At 45.7% G+C, this 18793-nt stretch overlaps 1 protein-coding gene across 1 annotated transcript in view; it reads right to left on the minus strand.

Moving 5' to 3' along the window:
• Positions 1-18793, minus strand: part of LPP (LIM domain containing preferred translocation partner in lipoma) — a 555231-nt gene that overhangs the window by 498636 nt on the left and 37802 nt on the right. The window contains exon 2 of the mRNA XM_080919338.1: positions 10365-10477. The gene's annotated coding sequence lies outside the window, so the exon portion shown is untranslated. The remainder of the gene's footprint in view (positions 1-10364; positions 10478-18793) is intronic.

Below are 18793 nucleotides of genomic sequence, written 5' to 3' on the forward strand. Positions count from 1 at the left end.
CTTCTAACTCCGAAACTCCTACAGGAAAGAAACTAGGTTTCATGCCCCAAGCAAGACCTCCACTCTGACATGAGGGACAGCCAGTACTATCAGCTCCCATGGGCCAGCTCCAGACTCTTCCCTTTCTCTCAAGCAGAGTCCAGTCTGCTCATTTCTGTGTGTGCTGAGAAACCCATGATACAATGCCCCTTCCCAGCAAGCTAGCACCACAAAGGAAGCTCCTCAGTCAACAATGCCCTAGGCTGACATGATCACTTAGGATCCTTGAAATTGTTCTTTCCTCTAAAGAAGCCCTGATAGCAATTCTGTACATCCACAGGTCTGGGAAAATGAAATACTCTCTCTGCCCTTAAAGAGTCTCATACAAAAGGAGATACAATACAGTAACTAGCAGTCAAGAGAAGAGGTAGAGGCACACACCAAGGCACGAGACTCCGAACAAAATATGACATGGGGTGATAACTTATTTACACCCATGTGATAGAAAAGAAACTCAGTTATGTGCCTTGGATGACAGCAAGGGAGGGCCACAAACAAGAGACAAATCTGGACCCCGCTTCTAAGCATGAGCACATACACTCGGCTGCCCCCCAGCTAATGGGTGCAGGTTACCACAACAGAACCCTCTCTTAGAGCAAAGGAGGTAGTGGTGGGGAGCAGATGGTGACTGAGATTAACTCCTCTATAGACCAGCAGGAGTCTACAGATAGAGGTGAGGTCATCTCAGACTAAAGAAACAGTGTGAGAGGCAGCAGAGAAGTGGGTGAATGCAAGGTGTCTGGGGAGAGGAGACTGTGCTCGGTGCGCAGGGGTATCAGGGGACTCTTTGGTGGACACTTACTCCATTCTGGTTATGAGAGGCCCTCCATACTACGGACATGGGTCTTCCTTCCATCTCTGACTACTAGGGCAATCATACATTTCAAAGGGAACCACGACATAGTTTCAGCCTTTGTTGGGACTTTGTGTTCCAAAGCTGGGGCCGACCAAATAGTCTTTTGGGATCAGGGCCAGGAAACAAGAGAGAGCCTCAGGTTTCTGTACGTCGGAAGGATGCTGTGCACAGTTTTGATATTTGGTTTAAGAACTTCTTTGTCTGTTCTGTTTATTTGAGAAATGCCACTAGTAAATTTCAGACCCCAGCTGGGGCACAAGTTCTCAGGCTTTCTGAACAGGGCATGGGGAGTGGGGAGCAAATTAGAATCAAACACACTATCCTGCACTCCTGGGTCTTTCCAGGTCTTAACTACGGAGCCTCCGCAAGTCACTTCCTCTAACAAGGACATGGGTTATAAGACAGAAATGACATTCCGGAAGCCAGGTTACTATGACAGCAACTAGCCCATGAGGCTGAAGATGAGGACATGCGTTCCTCCATGTAAGCTGACATGTTTAGCACAGGTGCTGGCCCCCAGAAGGCACCGTGTTGATAAGGCAGTATGAAAAGTCCCCATTCCTCCTGGAGAAGTGGTCTAAATCTGGAATTGTCAACAGTTTTTTTTTTCTCTCTCTCCTGCTGCAAATTGAGCTGTATTCCCTAGGCAAGCCATTACATCTTTTTGTGCCAAATTGTTTTCATCTTTTAAATGACCCAGTAATCCCACTTTGGGCAATATACATAAGGGAATAATCCAGAAGGAAAAAGGATGGCAATTTGTTCGAAGATGTTATTCATAGTGCTATTTCTAGTTCTTTATATCCCCCCATTACGGCACTTATCTCACTGCGCTGTAATTATCGCTCCCCTTCCCGACGCCTCCAAATTATCTTTGAATCAATCCCCAGCACCTAGCACAATGCCTGGCATACAGTAAGAACTCAAGAAATGTTTGTTGACTGAATGGGTAATAGGAAAGAAATTTTCAAAGAAATGAGTGAGTGAAAACAGCACAGCTTTTAAGAGGTGGTGTTAAACTGATTTTTTTTCCCCTGTAGGAAACCTTGTAACTTTAGACTACAAACTATTTAAAGAAGACTATTTAAAAAGCCCCAGGAATGATTGCCCACTGATTAAGTTTAGGACTTTTTTTAAATGTCTATACTCAGCCAATTGCAGTACAGGTGGCCAAGAAGTTCCCATGCAAAGTCCTTCTGGCCTGGGGACTAGAGGTAAGGGCTTACTCAAGTAGCTTCTCAGCATGATTCTGAAGCTGCTTTGCTGTGGGACTCTGACTAAACTCCCTCACAGTCATGGACCTTTCTCTCCACTTGAAAATCACAGGCATTTTCTGAAAAGGCCAGCTCATGCTAAAGATGCAAGGAGAGGACCAGGCTTAGCTCAGTGAAGAAGACAAGCAAATGGCCTACTCACCACAGCCTCAAGCCACAAGGGTTTTTAATGTCACAGCCTCTCTGAGATGCCTGAGCCTTGCAGGCCCACTTTACAGGGTGGAAGGTGTCTTGCTAAAGGTATAGGAACAAGAGAGAGGAAAGCCTGAAAAATGACCAGAGACACAGCTCAGTGACAGAGTACGTACATGTTCAATCACTCAGAAAGCTTCAGATTTTAGTGGGAAAGAATTATAGATGAATGGATGGATGGATGGATGGATGGATGGATGGATGGATGGATGGATGGATGGATAAATGGATAGATAGATAGACAGACAGACAGACAGACAGATATATATATATATATAATCTAGAGAGGGAAAAGGAAGACACATTCTGAAGGCCTTGTTTGGGAGGTATTCTAACAGCTCTAAGCCAGGAAGTTGGAAGCCAGAAGCTGCTGCACCCTCAATTGCTTGACTAAAAGACAGAAATTAGAATTCAAAAAAAGGGAGTCCATAGTCTCATGTCTGCAACTGTCATAATGCTCCACAAACACAACACTGATGTGTGTTCATGAATTTCCCTAAAGGAGGTCACACTCTGGCATCCTATTGAAAACTCTGGAAACAGGTCCTGAACTTCCCCCTCCCCCATCTCACTGCTATAGCACTGGCTTGGGGCAGTGCCCGCCCTCTCTGCCTGCCCCACCCTCTAACCTGAAAAGTACCAAAAGTCTCTAAGTCTTGTGCTTCTGTGATTGCCCTCACAAAACTCCTCAGCAGCTGCCAGAAAGCCGACTGTAAACTGTAGCACCGGTGGTTAGCAGCAGACCTGGACTTGGGACTTGGCAGCAAATTCAGGTCTCCTGGTGTACTCAGACCTTTCAGCCGCTCCTAGGTCTTGGATGCTGCTTTTAAATCTGCAGTCATGAGCTGCTAACACTGGAGTTTCACCACACCTAACTCCTCCACACTTTGCACTGGCTGTCCATTGCCTGTCCTTCCCTGTCCTCTGACCTTCTCACTCACATTCAGTTGGAACACACCTTGCAGAGCCCCTCCCCCACGTTAGGCCCAGTGTCCTTGGGGAATCTGCATGTGAACTGTTGACAGTGTATTTCTTCCCTCCTCCCCAGCACACCCTTGAAGCTTTGTGTATATAATCATGCAGGCTGCAGCCCATGCTGGGATACACTACCTACAACAGAACGATTCAAGGAGCGGGACAAGATAATGATCAATAAAACTAGGAGACCAGTAACATCACTTAGTAAAGTACTGAGTTTAAGCCTTGGGTCAGGTTTTAAAAAGCCAACCAAGGTGTCACACATTTGTAATTCAAGACATAGAGAGGTAGAGACAGGTGGACCCCAGAATCCTTGGCCAACATTGATCCTAGCACCAACCTTGCCTATTTGGTAAATTCCAGGCTAATAAAAGATCCTATTTAAAAGAGAGAAAAAGATAGCATCTCATGATGTCCTCCTCTAGCCTACACTGCGCTTACACATGCACGCACACACACACACACACAAAATTTAATAAAATTATATAAACATATGACATAGAAGAACCCTTGCAGATCAGCTCAGGGTAAGTAACCCACCACTGGGCTAACTCCTGCTGACCTTATCACTAAAACAGATCCAGGTCACTAGCCCATATATATATGCAAGGCCTAGTAGGGCACCTGGTGGGCAGGTTCTCACAGTTCCTTACCCCTTGCTTCTCATGCACATAAACTAGAATAATATCTGCATTAGCACAGGGGGAAATTACCAATAAGCCATAGTGGTTACTGTAGCGCTCAGCACAGTCTAAACATCTGCTGACCCTAGCTGCATTTTCTAGGCGAGATTCAGAAAGCAGCAATATGCTTCCCAAGCCAGACACAGATGAAAAGCAGTCAGTCGAGGGGCCCCCAAGATGAACAAAGCCATTGATTATAAAGATCAATTCCGCCTCACTTGTAGAACCGCGTGAGTGTCAGGGGAAAGGACTGAGAGAAGTCTGGGTTCTAATCGTACCAAGTGGGACAAGCAGGCCACAGTGTCACCTCCTCTGGCTCCTTAGGACACTGTGAAGTAGGAAACATGAACTAGACAATGGCCGGCTCTTGTAGCACTGAGAACCCATCATCTCTACCCACAGTCCCAAAGGCAAAGTACATATTCCAGACTCCGAGGGCCACACCAATGCTACACAGGAGTGTGTCACACCACAAGACCAAGCACACACAGCTCCACTCTGCAGGTTAAGACCGCCCCTCCCCTCCTTCCCATGTACTTCCCTTTTGGCTTATAGTTTTACCACTAGCAATCAGAAAACACCCCTAAATTATTTTCTACTCAACAGAAACTAGGCTCCAAGAGAAAGCACATATCTGTATAGTTTTGGGGTTTTTGTTTTGAGGTACAAATAAAAGTTTTCTTCAGGCTGACCCCATTTCTAAATCTCTCTGAGAATTGCTCCCCTGGGAAAGCAGCTATCCCCATTCCACGCTTGCAGCATTGCAGCATTAAGGCAGTCAACATTCTTCCCAATGTTTCCCACCACCCCCCTGTGTAAGCAGCATCCCAGGTCTGCTGGCAGAAATGCCACTGGCAAAAATGATGTACTCACTTGAGGAAGTCACCACCACAGACCTGCTAGCCTTCACTGCCCTTTCTCCCTCTCACCAAGCCAGGCCAGGACAGAACACTGCAGGGATGTGGTCCAGAGCCCTGAGCTCAGGCACTCTCTCTTCAGCCTCCAGAACAAGGGGCAGAGGAATGCTGGGGGAGGGGGAGGGGGCAGGGGAGGGGGCTCGACTTGGTTTCTGGAAACAAGAATTCAAATCCTGCTTCTCCCAAACCCTGAGTCACCTCCTTCCCTTCCAATAGATGAGTGTGGTGGGTAAACATTTCCATATATGGAGAAGAAGGCTGGAGGATGTCAGAAGTCTCCCTTCTCTCTGGCACTTCAAGAACATGCCCCACACAAGGCAGACCTCCTTACTCTGAGTAAATCATTAACCCTCACAGACGTGGGTCTCTCACCTACTAATATCACACATACCGCAGATGTGCAATACTACTCCTAACACACATACCCAACTTCTATACACACATATATGCACGTGCGTGCACACACACACACACACACACACACACACACACAAAGACACCTACAGCCCTGTTCCAGGAAACAGCCTCCCAATTCAGCAAAGAAAGAGCCTGATTTGAAAGTTTAAAGACTGCAATTGTCCAAAATGCCACAAGGGACGACCTGCAGAATAGAAGAGAATCTTTGATAGCTACTCATCTGAGAGAAGATTTATGTCTAGAATAAACAAAGAACTCAAGGTAGTAAGAACACAAAATTAAACAACCCAACTAATAGGTGGGCTAAAGAAATGGTTGGTTTTCAAAAGATGAAACACACTGACCAATAAGCGTCAGCACCAAGAGCACTGAGCACAGAAATGCGCATGAGAACTAAACTGCACCCCCTCTTCTCACTGTCACTCGGGGTCAATACTGCTGGCAAGGACGTGGACAAAAACTTACCCTTAAACTGGTGGGATGACACCTGGTCCAGCCACCCTGAAAATCGGGATGGGGGATCCTCAAAAAGCTAATCTTACTACCACCATATGATCCAACCAGCCTATTCCTGAAAACTTACCAAAAAAAGGGGCTTCCAATCAATATGTTGGAGAGATGCTCCAACAACAATGTGTATTACAGCAACATTGACAATAACTAAGAAATGGAACACAGCCACACCGATAAAGGAAATGGAATGTGTGTGTGTGTGTGTGTGTGTGTGTGTGTGTGTGTGTGTATACATATTACATACATGACAGGGGGTTTGCACTTATAAAAAAGAATAAAGTTATCTCATCTTCAGGAAAACAGATTAACCTAGTGATGGTCATATTAATTGAATTATGCCAGTCTCAGAAAAATGTTAGATATTTTCTCATTTGTGGTTCCTAGGTTTTACATGTATACATAAAATCATTTATGTATATATGACATGAAAGTAGAAGAGAACATACTATAGAGGGACAGCACCTGACGACAGCTAAAGAAGGAAAAAAGGAAAGAGTGGGGTGTGAAGAGAGCTTGCAGTATAACTGTGTCAGTGTTGCAACACAACACAGCACTGTGTACAATGTTACAGTGTCCTAACACAGCACTGTGTAAAATGTTACAGTGTCCTAACACAGCACCATGTACAATGTTACAGTGTCCTAACACAGCACTGTGTACAATGTTACAGTGTCCTAACACAGCACAGCACTGTGTACAATGTTACAGTGTCCTAACACAGCACTGTGTACAATGTTACAATGTCCTAACACAGCACTGTGTACAATGTTACAATGTCCTAACACAGCACTGTGTACAATGTTACAGTGTCCTAACACAGCACAGCACTGTGTACAATGTTACAGTGTCCTAACACAGCACTGTGTACAATCTTAGTGTTCTAACTCAGCACAGCACTGTGTACAATGTTACAGTGTCCTAACACAGCACAGCACAGTGTACAATGTTACAGTGTCCTAACACAGCACTGTGTATAATCTTAGTGTCCTAACACAGCACTGTGTACAATGTTACAGTGTCCTAACACAGCACTGTGTATAATCTTAGTGTCCTAACACAGCACAGCACAGTGTACAATGTTACAGTGTCCTAACACAGCACTGTGTATAATCTTAGTGTCCTAACACAGCACTGTGTACAATGTTACAGTGTCCTAACACAGCACAGCACTGTGTACAATGATACAGTGTCCTAATACAGCACTGTGTACAATGATACAGTGTCCTAACACAGCACTGTGTACAATGTTATAGACCATAAACATATGAAGCACTTAAGCCAGGAGCCAGGAATCTAGCCCATGTTGCACAGGCACTGAAAGAACTCTTCCCAAACTTTTGGGCTGGAAGCTTCTTGGCCACTTGGTTTTGTGTGAATTCTTACAAGAAGAAAGACATCAGGATCCACAATGTAGAGTCAAGCCAGACTGTTGGCAGAACATGGTTGTTAGGGGAGGGAAAAGCAAGTCTGATGAACAGTTTATAAAATTAATTCTAACCCTGACGTCCTGGAGCTGTGAAGCTAATCAGGAATGAATCTTGTCAAAGTGGTTTGAGACAAATCAATGAAGACAGAATGACAGACAGACATGAGATGGGTATACATCCAGAGAGCAGACACCAGCTACCATATCTTTGGTTTCTGGTGGCCCCGTGTCTTGTGTGGAGGACTTTGCTGTTGCTAATAAACTATTCTGAGATGAGATGAGTCCTTTTCCAAAATCTAACCAATCCTCTGGCTCCTCAGACAGCACGGATGTTTCTTCTAACCTAAGGAGTTGTCGGTTACAAACAGCACTGGGCAGAGAGTAATGGTTCCAAATCTTCAAGCCCAAACAGTCACTTCTGACTGTACAGTGCTATGCAAACCAGTTCTTCTCTGCCGCCTCCCATTCCCTCATCCAAGCACCGGACAGTGAGCCCGATGGTATCCAGCTAAGTGATGAAAAGCAGTTTCTAGTTCTTCTGTCCAAACGGTCCCTCTGTGCTTATTCTGATTCACTGTTTATGTTTTAATAACCATATAAACACAGAGATAAGCGATACACATAGGCATCGGGATAAAGCCCCTGCCACCATCCAGCAGAAACCCCAGCTCAGAAATCGGGTCCCACACTGCACCCCTCCCAGGGGCTAGTTAAATGGTGGAGAGAAAAGGAAACTGTTCTGTGGCAGCAGTTTCTGCTTGTGCATGGACTGGAGCATTTCAGCTGAGAACTAAGATGTTACCCTGAAAACACTACACAAGCAAGCACTGGGGACTTCTCAAACCACGGTCCAAGCAGTAAGGCATCAGGATAAATACGAAAATCAGAAGACTCACATTTACCCTCTGCTGTGCAAACACCTGTAAATTAATCTCCTTATCAGCAAGGGGACATCTCATGCCCTGCTTGTATGGGTTCTTTCTTCCTCCTGGCCACAGAGCACCTCTCACCCACTATGTCGGACTGTTCATGAATCCCTCTTAGCATCCCCACAGTCTCCCCTGAGACAGAGATCATATTTCAGACAGCTGTTAACGCCATCGTTGCACAAGAAAGTTCTTCCTTATATGGAACCAACGTCTGACTCTGGCCTTCAACCTCCTGCCCTGATCTCCTCCTTAATACTATGTGTCAAGCAATGCGTATCTCACTGGGTTGGAATTCATGTAGGTAACTGTATATATCGAATCAATGCTTTCCAAGACCTTAGTCCACAAGCAGCTCTGCTCTCCCCTACCAAGTCACATTGCAGACTCTACATGCAACTGCTACCATTTATGAAATCCATTCTTCTGCAGGTTTTCCAGTGTGTTGATGCTAAGCAACATATTCAACATGTACATGCTATCCTGGGAAGCACCGGACAAAACCCAGGCTTTCCTCTCCGGCCCTGACCCCTCTGTGTGTGTGTCTACTCGGTATATTTGAGTTTGTGTGTGCATCCCTGTGTGAGGTGTGGTGTGTGTCCGTGGGGGGGGGAGGGAGGGAGGGAGAGAGGGAGAGGGAGGGAGAGAGAGAGTTCAAAAAAAGCTAAGCTCAGTCTCCAGTCTTTCCATTTCTTACTTTTATAAAAGAAAAAATACCGAGAGTGACTAAGTGGCTCAGGCTGAGCCTGCAGTCACTTCTCCACCCCAGATAGGCCTTAGCACTGAACTCCACATGCTGTAGCTTCCAGAGCACCTGGGCTCACAGGCCTGCTGCTAGGCACAGTGAACAGACTTCTTTAGTTGGACGCCAAACTAAAGAAAACAACCTTTAAGACCAGCTCTCTACATCTCCTCTGCCAGCCTTTCTCCATGTCCATCCTTCATGGATGGAGTCTAGGATTCAGATCCTGTTCTTCAATACCAGAACCCAGTCCTGCCAGACCCAAAAGACATGGTCTCGAGCACACACACACACACACACACACACATCAGAATTCGTCCAAAAAATGAGCTCTGAATGAAAAAGTGCAAGCACAACTCTCAGAACAACACAGGGCAGTGAGGTGAACCTGCTCTTCACAGGGTCGGGGAAGCTCAGAGATGTCCTGTCGGGTGGGAGAGCGAAAGACCCTTTCTGTGTACACGTCAACTAAGTGTGAGTTAATGGAGTCATGGCAGTGCTTCATATTAGCAGTGTGCTTAGCCACACACAAATGCCACCCCAGGCAGTCTCTTTTCATCTCTCGGCACAACTGCCTGTGGGGGGAACATAATAGCCAAGGCACAGAGGCAGCACATTCAAATTCGCCAGTCTCCAGGTGTGACTCTAAACTCACTGTGCGACCTCTGGCTTACTGTTTAACTCTTCTAAGCCTTGGTTTCTCCACCTGAAAATCAGAGATTACAGCAGTAACTCAGGCCTCCCTCTTGCAGCAGTTACAAGGATCAAATGGGATAATGAGAATGAAAGTCCTCTGGGAAAGAGTCCTGCCTTCGGAAAAGTGTGAGGGATTATTGCGTGATTACTTGTAAATGACTGTGCATTCCATTACAAATACACAAAGCAGTGAGGTCATTCACAAGACAAAGAGATCCTAGGCCCTGGGAATTAAGGGAGGATGAGTCTTTTGGTGCTTTACAGGTTAGTTCTATATGCTGCTCACACTTGCAGCTCAAAGCTCAGCAGCAGCTGTCAGGGTCTCAAATTCCAAGTCACATACATCTATCTACAGGGCAGCTAGAGACAAAAATCTCCCTTTTCAGCTAAAAGCAAACTCTGGGCAAGAAGGAGGTAATAGAGATGGTTCTCTGGAAGACCCATGAGACTCCAGTCTCATTGCCATAAGCCCATGGGGAAATAGATGTACAGGACAGAACTATTTACCAAAGTGCATGGAGGAAGTGTCCCAAGCATGAATTAATCAAGGGCTTAAGATAGTTCAAACTGCAGGTGCAAAAATAAGGTGCTCCAAGCAGTTAACCTTTCCAGCCCAGCTCTCAGAGGTTCCACATGGAGTCTGTCACCAGAGACAGCTCGCAGTGAGCAGCAGGGTGAACCAAGACACTGCGTCCCTTTACATACCAGCCTTCTGGCTGCAGACCAGCCTCAAGGGGAATCCCAAGCAGCTCTGGGCGTCCTGCCTCTTTTCAAGCCTCTTCCAACACTCTAGCTGACAGGATTCTCCTCTTCCGGTCCTACAAAGAATCAGGTACTCACGGTCATTCATGGAGGGGCCATAAAGTCCCTGTGCTGGTGAGAAACCAGCTCAGTGCTGATTATTTTCTGGCTGGCAGTATGCCATCTGTCCTCCCTCCTCCCCTCCTCCCCCCACCCCAGCTAAAAAGAAACCACGATGGAGGGTGGGCTATGATTTTTTGCTTCCCTCCCAGTGGCTGGGTTAGGCTTGGGGCTCGGTACTAAAAGCGATTACAGAAGACAACAGTCATGAAGGTAGGAACGAAACAGTAGATAAAAGGAAAGATTGCAGTGTAGACAGTGAGAAGATACACTAGGGATCAGCAGTCAACTAGAGTCAGTCTACACCACATACAGGGCACTAGTGAGGGTATCCAAAGGGGTGGATAGAAATAAAGACATCTCAGAGCGAGCAGTGGAGAAAGCCAACTGTTCGGAGCTAAAAAAAAGTGAGGTTTTTGCTTTGTTTGCTTTACATAAGCAAAGCTCTGATCACACCACTGATAAGGTTTTTAAAAAATCTTTGCTCCTCACTGATGAGTACTAATAGTAATAACTATGTTGTGATAAAGACTTCACATTAGCACTGTACAGCAGTTTAACAGATACACAGATATGTGTGTGTGTGTGTGTGTGCGTGTGTGGTGTATTACCAAATAGCAGTAATAACCTTACGACCTAGGTGCTCTCATAACATATTGTAGAGAAAATTAATGATAGAGACATAATTAAATTCCAAAGATGGTAGATGTAAGAAGCCAACTTATATCACAGTTGTTCACAGTACAAGGTCTTCGCCTTGCAGTTCCCAAAGCACCCAATTCCCTCCCTGCCACACTGTCCACCTACTAGTCAGTCACTTCTGCAAGATGCAATTTGTTCCCTAAAACTAACAAGCACATAACCATATGTAGCATGCCTGTCTCCGAGAGGACGTGACAGTAACAGTCCTGTTGCCAGGCGCCTTCCACACGGTGAGCACTCAATAGTCATGTGTGTTTAGACAGGCAAGGCTGGGTCAGGGAGGTAAGAGAATAGAGGCCATAACAGTTCGCTTTTTCCTAGACAGAAATTAAAACAGTCGACAAGAGATGGCCAGGGTGAAAGGAGAAGATGTAGCCAGAGTGACATACACAGTTCAAGGTCGCTGTGCTGGGGGGGTGTGAGCAGCTGGAGAGCTCTGTAGCCACTCTGGGCTGAATGACCCTGAACCTCCAGCTGCTGTTCCTAGGGCCTCAAAGGAAGCTCTGCAGATCAAATACTTCCTTGAAAAAAGGAAACAACCACATCCCACTAAGACAGGAATGTGAGCTCAGAGAGATGCTTTCAACTAAGTGTCAGGGAGTCAAGGACTTGCTGGCTGGGTATCTCCACCCTGGGACCCTCACAGCTTGTAACTATGCTAAACCACTTTGGGTTTTGCCTTCATGAAGAGGTGTTAGGCTAGCACAGTGATTTTCAAACCTTTCATCTCTCAGCACAATTTCTCCTTTAAGTGAATTCTATGAGATGTTTGGCTTTTAAAGTGAGGGAAACCAGAGCCACCAGCAGGCTTCAAGCCTCCCTCCCTGTCCACTTCTCACTTGGTTGGCACCCCAACTCTAAGACCACACTGGAGCTTCCAAAGCTTGAAAACCACCAGTCCCGAGCTCTTTAGGGACCCCCTAAATAACTCTGATGTCTGCAACTTCAAGCGTCTGAGGTGTACATCTTCTTAACAGTTGAGTTCTTACCTGTGTGAGAGGCATTATAGTATGAATAGGACGCAGCACAGGACAAAGAATTCTAACATTAAAAACCTGGATGAGAATCCTATGTTCTCTGGGCATTAGTAGCATGTGCTTTTTTCCCAGCACTCTGGAGGCAGAGGCAAGAAGACTGGAGTTCCAGAACAACCCAGTCTACAGAGCAAATTCCAGGACATCCAGGGCTACACAGAGAAACCTCAAAATCACAACAACCACCAAAAGGATCCTATGTTCTCCCAGCAGTTATGAGTTACCTGCAGTGGATTTTTTTTTTCTAGAGATGGGACCCTGTGAAAGTCCAATAGACATTAACATGCCCATTTCTACCATGCATTGAAATCATATACACATCACCAAGAAAAAGAGATCCAGTAGGCTGTGTGTGCATGAGTGTGTGTATCTATTTATGTGTGTGTATATCTATATATCTATAACTATCTACCTATATATATAGAGAGATATATGTATGTATATATGAATGAATATGGAGATTATATATATATATACATATATATATATCCATACACACACACACACATATATATATGAATATATGCAACAACAGTAAGCAAAGCAAAAGAGACCATCCACTTGCAAAGGGGGTACATTTGAGGGAAGGTAACAGAGAGGTACTGGAGAGAGAAAAGAGGAGAGGGAAGCAGTACAGTTCAGTTTCAAATAAAAACATACTTTAAAGAGTACCGATGTCTTTTACTTCTCTAAACTTCAGTTTTTTCACCTCAAATTGCCTTCATGATAATGAGTTAGCTTAATAAGTTTGTTAACAGGAGGCCACGATATAGGCTACAGTATGATTTAGTTGTATCTTGGTCCATAAATAAAAAGCAGATAGCCACATGTCCTTGAAAACTTGTGGACATGTTCAACCCAAATAAACACCCTGACAGTAGTTAAGAATGAGTAAGAAAGACAGAAAATGCAACGCTGGAGGGTGTGTCCCTTTCCAAGGTTTCCAATGATGCAGTGGTTGGTCCCTCCCACCTAACTGTTGGTGGACTTAGTGGGTTATCTCAGGGATGTACTTCAGGGTACAAAGGGAGATGGCAGAAGTAAATGGGGCCAAAGTACAAATGATCTTTCATTGTATACATGTAAAAAATTATCAGCGGTACTTGGTTTTTGTTGTAGATTTTTTGGTAGTTGTTGTTGTTGGTTGTTGTTTTTCTGTTTGTTTGTTTGTTTTACTTTGAGAAACACACTCTGAGCCCCAAGTTCTCTTAATATCTTATCTTAAAGTTTGTCTTCAGAATCTTTGAAAGTCAGGGCCTTAGCCTTCTGATGACAGCCAAGATGGTCAAGGATGCAGAAAGGAAAGGTCTGAGAAAAACTACTCTTTCAGACCATGGGAAGAGGGAAAGAACTAGTCTCTCCATATTCACACAAGCATCCAGACAACAGCCGAGGGAGCTGAGAAGTCCTGGCTGTTCCCTGACCTCCAGGTGCTTGTTGTGCACAGAAGGGGTGACAACAACCAGAAGCCCCTTTCATCGACATGCTCTACAGAACAAAGGCACACATGCTTGATCTCCTCAATGGACAGTGCACTGGTGACCCCTTAGGAATGCTCTGTGACTGAAATGTGTGGCCAGGAGAACTGCCCACTGTTCCACTAAAGATGCTCCCACCAATTACCAGTCCATAAACATCCCAAGAGCAATGCTTCTGTAATTCCTGGTGGTGACAGAGCTCTTCCCATGCCTCCCTTGTAGAAATGTCTCCTGACAGATAAAACCATGGTGCCCATCTGACAAATCCTCTAACAAATATAGGAGCCAGAAGTCACATGCCACATCATGACTCCACAGCATGTGCACGGAACTCCCTCCCCCATAGCAGGATGCAATTAAAGTCCTGCGATTAAGGGGCCTTCCAGGGGGACGGCTGCAAAGCCAGCTCACCCGGGACCCTCTGCAAGTCACTTTCATTCTTTGAAACTAGGTTTCTTTATCTATAAAATCGATCTGCACATTCACATGCCTTTTCCATATCACCCTGAAAGCCTGTCATCAGAAATGAAGCCAGGCATTCCCCCACCACCACGCAGAGCTAAGAAACAAAACAAAGCAAAACAAAACAAAAAACCCACAGGGAGCACTGTGCAGCAACCGTCATGACAGAACAGCAAGTCACTACCAAAGAACAAATGCTGTCATAGTCACAGTACATGCCCACTGTCAGCGAATTGCTGGTTTGACTAGCAATTAATAATCAACTAAAGATAAAGGGCACAGTATGCACCTGGCATGCTCCATGACCTAGTTGGTCCACAGGGGAGAAGAGGAAACAACAGACTTTCCTGGAGGACACTTGGAAGATCTGCTTCTCTGGTTAGAGTAGGCACCCACTGCTGCTACCTGGTCACCATGTGCTTGCTTAGATATGAAGGCAATATTGGAGTAGCAGCCCAGCATAACCCGTTTATTCTAAAAAGACCTAAGACTGACTGACTGGCTGTCCCAGAACTACAGGATCCTAGACCTGGCCAAAGGCAGGTGTCACTTAAGCCAAGTACTGTACATCAGTTGTCTGGGTCATTCATAACAAACCACTGCTGATGAGATGGAGTACATAGTGAGTGAAGGGTAAGTTTGGACTCTCAAGAACACTGTTCCACTATCTTATGTGATGTGGTTCCTAAAGACAACAAAGTCCCAGTGTCTCCGGAACCCATTGTCAACTGTCTATTCCCATGGCAAATAGACCCCAGTGCCACCCAACACACACTCTTTAGAATGAAGTTCTGGCTTATGCTGTATCTTCCATTGATACAGTCTCACTCAGATTCTGCACACTCCTCAATGAACACTAGTAATTCTCAGCAGGAATTATTTACTTACTGTGTCTCCCATATTAAAGGGCATCTTTGACATGCCCTCTACCTACCAATGGTGACCCGCCCTCTGGGGACTAAGACAACAGAACACTCATGCATTTTCGAATCCCCATGAAGAGATGGCGCTGCTTCCAGCTCAGAGGCTGTGTAGAATGCCTTCACTCCTACCCTTTCAAACGCTCCTCTTCCCTGAATTTGCCAACTTCCTATGTAGAACATCAATCATGATCTTCCTTGGACTATTCTTACTATGCATTTGATTTATTCTCCTTCCTAATATGGGCTCCCAAAGGAAGAATCCAGGCTTAATCTCTGCATATTGCCAAAGCTCATGGTCAGGTTTATAGTGTTTATTAAAAGCCTGAAAACAAATTATGTTTAAAAAAGAAAAGAACAGGAGGGCAGGGAGGCCTAGGAAGAGATTAAAGTGAACTGGGGCATCACAAGTAAACCAAGCTCGTCAAGACTAAGGAAGACGCAATCAAGAAACTGAATGTAGGTAAACAGCCTGCTCTTTGGGGACATTAAGCATATTAAATTATACAAATAAACTTAAATAGTAGATATGATACTTAATTATATCACTATGGTATTAGGATGACTTGTAAACATTAAGCATTTCAGGATAATAACTCTTGAGATTTCTAAATGAATGAGTTAGGGCACACATATTCTCCCAATTGGCTAAGGGGCCATTTTTCTGCCCTGAAGTACCTTGCAGCGCTACAAAAGAACATCCTGCCACACACATTTCCGCTACTCTCTCAAAACTAGGCAACGCGGCTCCATCACTAGGAGGCTCTTGTGTGAGACAGTGAAGGGCGAGTGAGCCCAGGTCTTCCTGCTGCTCTTTCACCCCCAAATGGCAGTGTGCAACGGAGGAGTCAAACGGCCTCTGCACGGGCAATGTCACATGGCCAGTCACTAGCTACAGGGATGGTGGCACCCCAACCGTGGCCTCCTAATCGCTCGTTCACTGTCCCTGGGTCGAGGCGATATAATCAGCTCAGAAACCCCACAGTTCCAGATACCACCTTCCGACTCCCACTGTTCACATCTTTCCAACAATTTTGTTAGCTTTGAATTAATTCCTTCCATTTAAACTGTACAGAATGCTTCTCCTAAGACATTTCCTCTGCACAGGCAAAAAAAAAAAGACCTCACTTTATTGCAATGAGCCAATAGATCTGGAACTCTCAAACTGCTGTAACAGGTATAACAATCGAGTCACAATTACGAAAACAAGGTTATGGTCAACATACACTCCAAGTCACACAAGCGAAGCATACTTAAGGCATAAGTAGTGACCTTGTCTTTAAAGGTTCTGACTTGGACTGTTTTCCAGTTTCGAAGCTCACAGACTTGCCCGCCACACTCCTGGACCACCAAGTCTCACACAGCCCCATGCGCAGGACTTGAGAAACGTTAGCTCCTTTCTCCCATCTTGGCTAAAAGGAGACTCCCACTCGGTGCTTTGAACGATGACCCCAAAGCTTTCCCATTGTAGCAAGATTTGAAGACTCTTCCCCAAAACTCAGGTGAGTTGGAGTCTGCTCCAACCAATGGAGAAAGTAATACAGCTTCTGATTAACAACTACTGACTTGTCATCATATTGGTTAGTATGTCTCCTCCCTCCCTCTCTCACCCTCTCTCCTACTTTCCCCTCTCTCTCTTCTTCCCTCTCTACTTCCCTTATCCCTGTCTCTTTCCTCCTCCTTCCAATCTTCCTTTCAAGGCCATCAACCTAAGAGCTCGTGTGAAGAAATTCTAACATGGAGAAACATATCCAGTCATCCTGACCTGTGACTTGTCCACACGGCAGGCCTCTAGCGCCCAACCTTTAATTCTTCCAGCCAAAACCACAGGCCCTATAAAATAAAGGCTCTAGCCATGTATAAAAACGTACTCTACCTTCTTTGTCCTGCCTGAATTCTTGATCCAGAATACACATGAGCATACCTGATTGTCATATGCCCTAAATTTGCAGGCTTGACTGCTCTTTTAGCTTCACCGGTCCCTGCTCTGACCATTCAGACCTGCCTTCCTACACCGACAATAGCCAGAGATGTTCTTCTATGGATGCTGGCTCCTCTGTGTGATCGGAAACAAGATATGGGTTCTATCTGTTACTACCTCTCTGGGACACAGCAAAGTTAAGGAAGGATTTGAAGATAAACAGACACAGACCAAGCAGCCTTGCCCAATTCCACTTCTGTCAAGCAAATGTACTGAGGAATATGGCCTCTCCAGGCCTGTCTTCTTATCTATAAGATGACCGGGCATGATTAGGAAGCTAACTGCTGAAGGGCTTGTGAGGATGAACTGAGAGAGCGACCTAGGGCACTTTCCCAGAACCTGCGACCTCAGCCACTAAGGTGCAGCCATCTCAGTGGCTGTTGGCTACCCAGCACGTCCCACGTGCTAGTGAGATCCTGTCCCCAATACAACACCACTACCTTCCTGCTCAGCATGGGAACTCAAGGCCTCAGACATGGCATGCAGGTCAAAAGACGGCCGCGGCTAAAACCTAAGCAAAACCTCGTAGCACTTCAAGACGGCAAGCTCCAGTGGCTAGGACTGTACACCCTGGAGTCGCTGGCAGAGACTCAATCCAGAGCTCTGTCGGGATTTGCTGGTGGCCTGAGCTCTTTGTGAATATGTTTCCTTATAAGCAGAATAGGGACAAAAGTGATACCTCCCTCCCAGAGCCAATATAAATGAAGTAGCCACCACTTAGTCATGTCACCAAGCATGTCAGTGCAGGAGCAATAGGAGACTCATTCAATTGTAAACCCTGTCCAGAGCCTGGTGCCAGTTGTACAGGGTGAAAAGGCAGGATCCCGGTCCACCTTCCCAGCGTTCTACCAAATCAAAAGCACACCCCATTCTGCTTCCCCACGAGCACATTTAATGGGAAAAGGCATCTAACTTGAACAGGGAAAGCAGTCCAGACATACCAGGGCTGTACCTCTGGGCATAGCAAGATGATAAGGCCAATGTCAGAAACCCTGCTTTTCAGCACAGTCAGCTCCTGTGGGTAAAATTAGCTCAGCTCTGCTCCAGTGCCAACCGGAGCCCCAAGGCAAAACTCACCCCAGGCAAAGAACAACCTCACCTGACCCTCACTCTCAGGAAGGGGTCCCTCATGCACCTCATTAGGGACTGCGATGACTCACTTGGCTGTTTCCTGTCTCTGGCTGCTGAGGTCACCTCTCTGCTATCCAAAAGCGCAGCTTCACAGGAGAACTAAAGACAAATGCAAGCAGCCATTTCAGCTTTCTTTCCTCCAAGGCAGCTCCCAGCAAGGACTGAGGAGGCTGCCTGCCAAGCCAGCTGTGTGCTGAGAAAGCCTCCTGAGTTGTATAACCTGGTTCACAGGCAAGAAGGGGCACTTGCCCAGATAGACCCCCAAGGTGACTATCCTTAGCTTCCTACAAAGAGGACAGCGTTGATGGGAAAACAGGCCTCGCAGTTCCTTTGCACCCTACAGAACACAGCACAGTAGACTAGATGTCACTAGACTCTCCTCTGTACCCCCTCAGCCCAGACAAGCTCAAGGGCCACCTCTTCTAGAACCCTTCCCATTCACACCGATACCTGACTAGAACTCCCATTAATTTCACAACACAGCACCTGCACCCTTTATTCTTGTTCAACAAATGACTAATGTACTCATCTTCTGGACCTAAAGACACAGAAATGAAAAGAATGA

Source organism: Micromys minutus (genome assembly GCF_963924665.1).
Source record: "Micromys minutus genome assembly, chromosome: 7".
Lineage (NCBI taxonomy): Eukaryota > Metazoa > Chordata > Mammalia > Rodentia > Muridae > Micromys > Micromys minutus.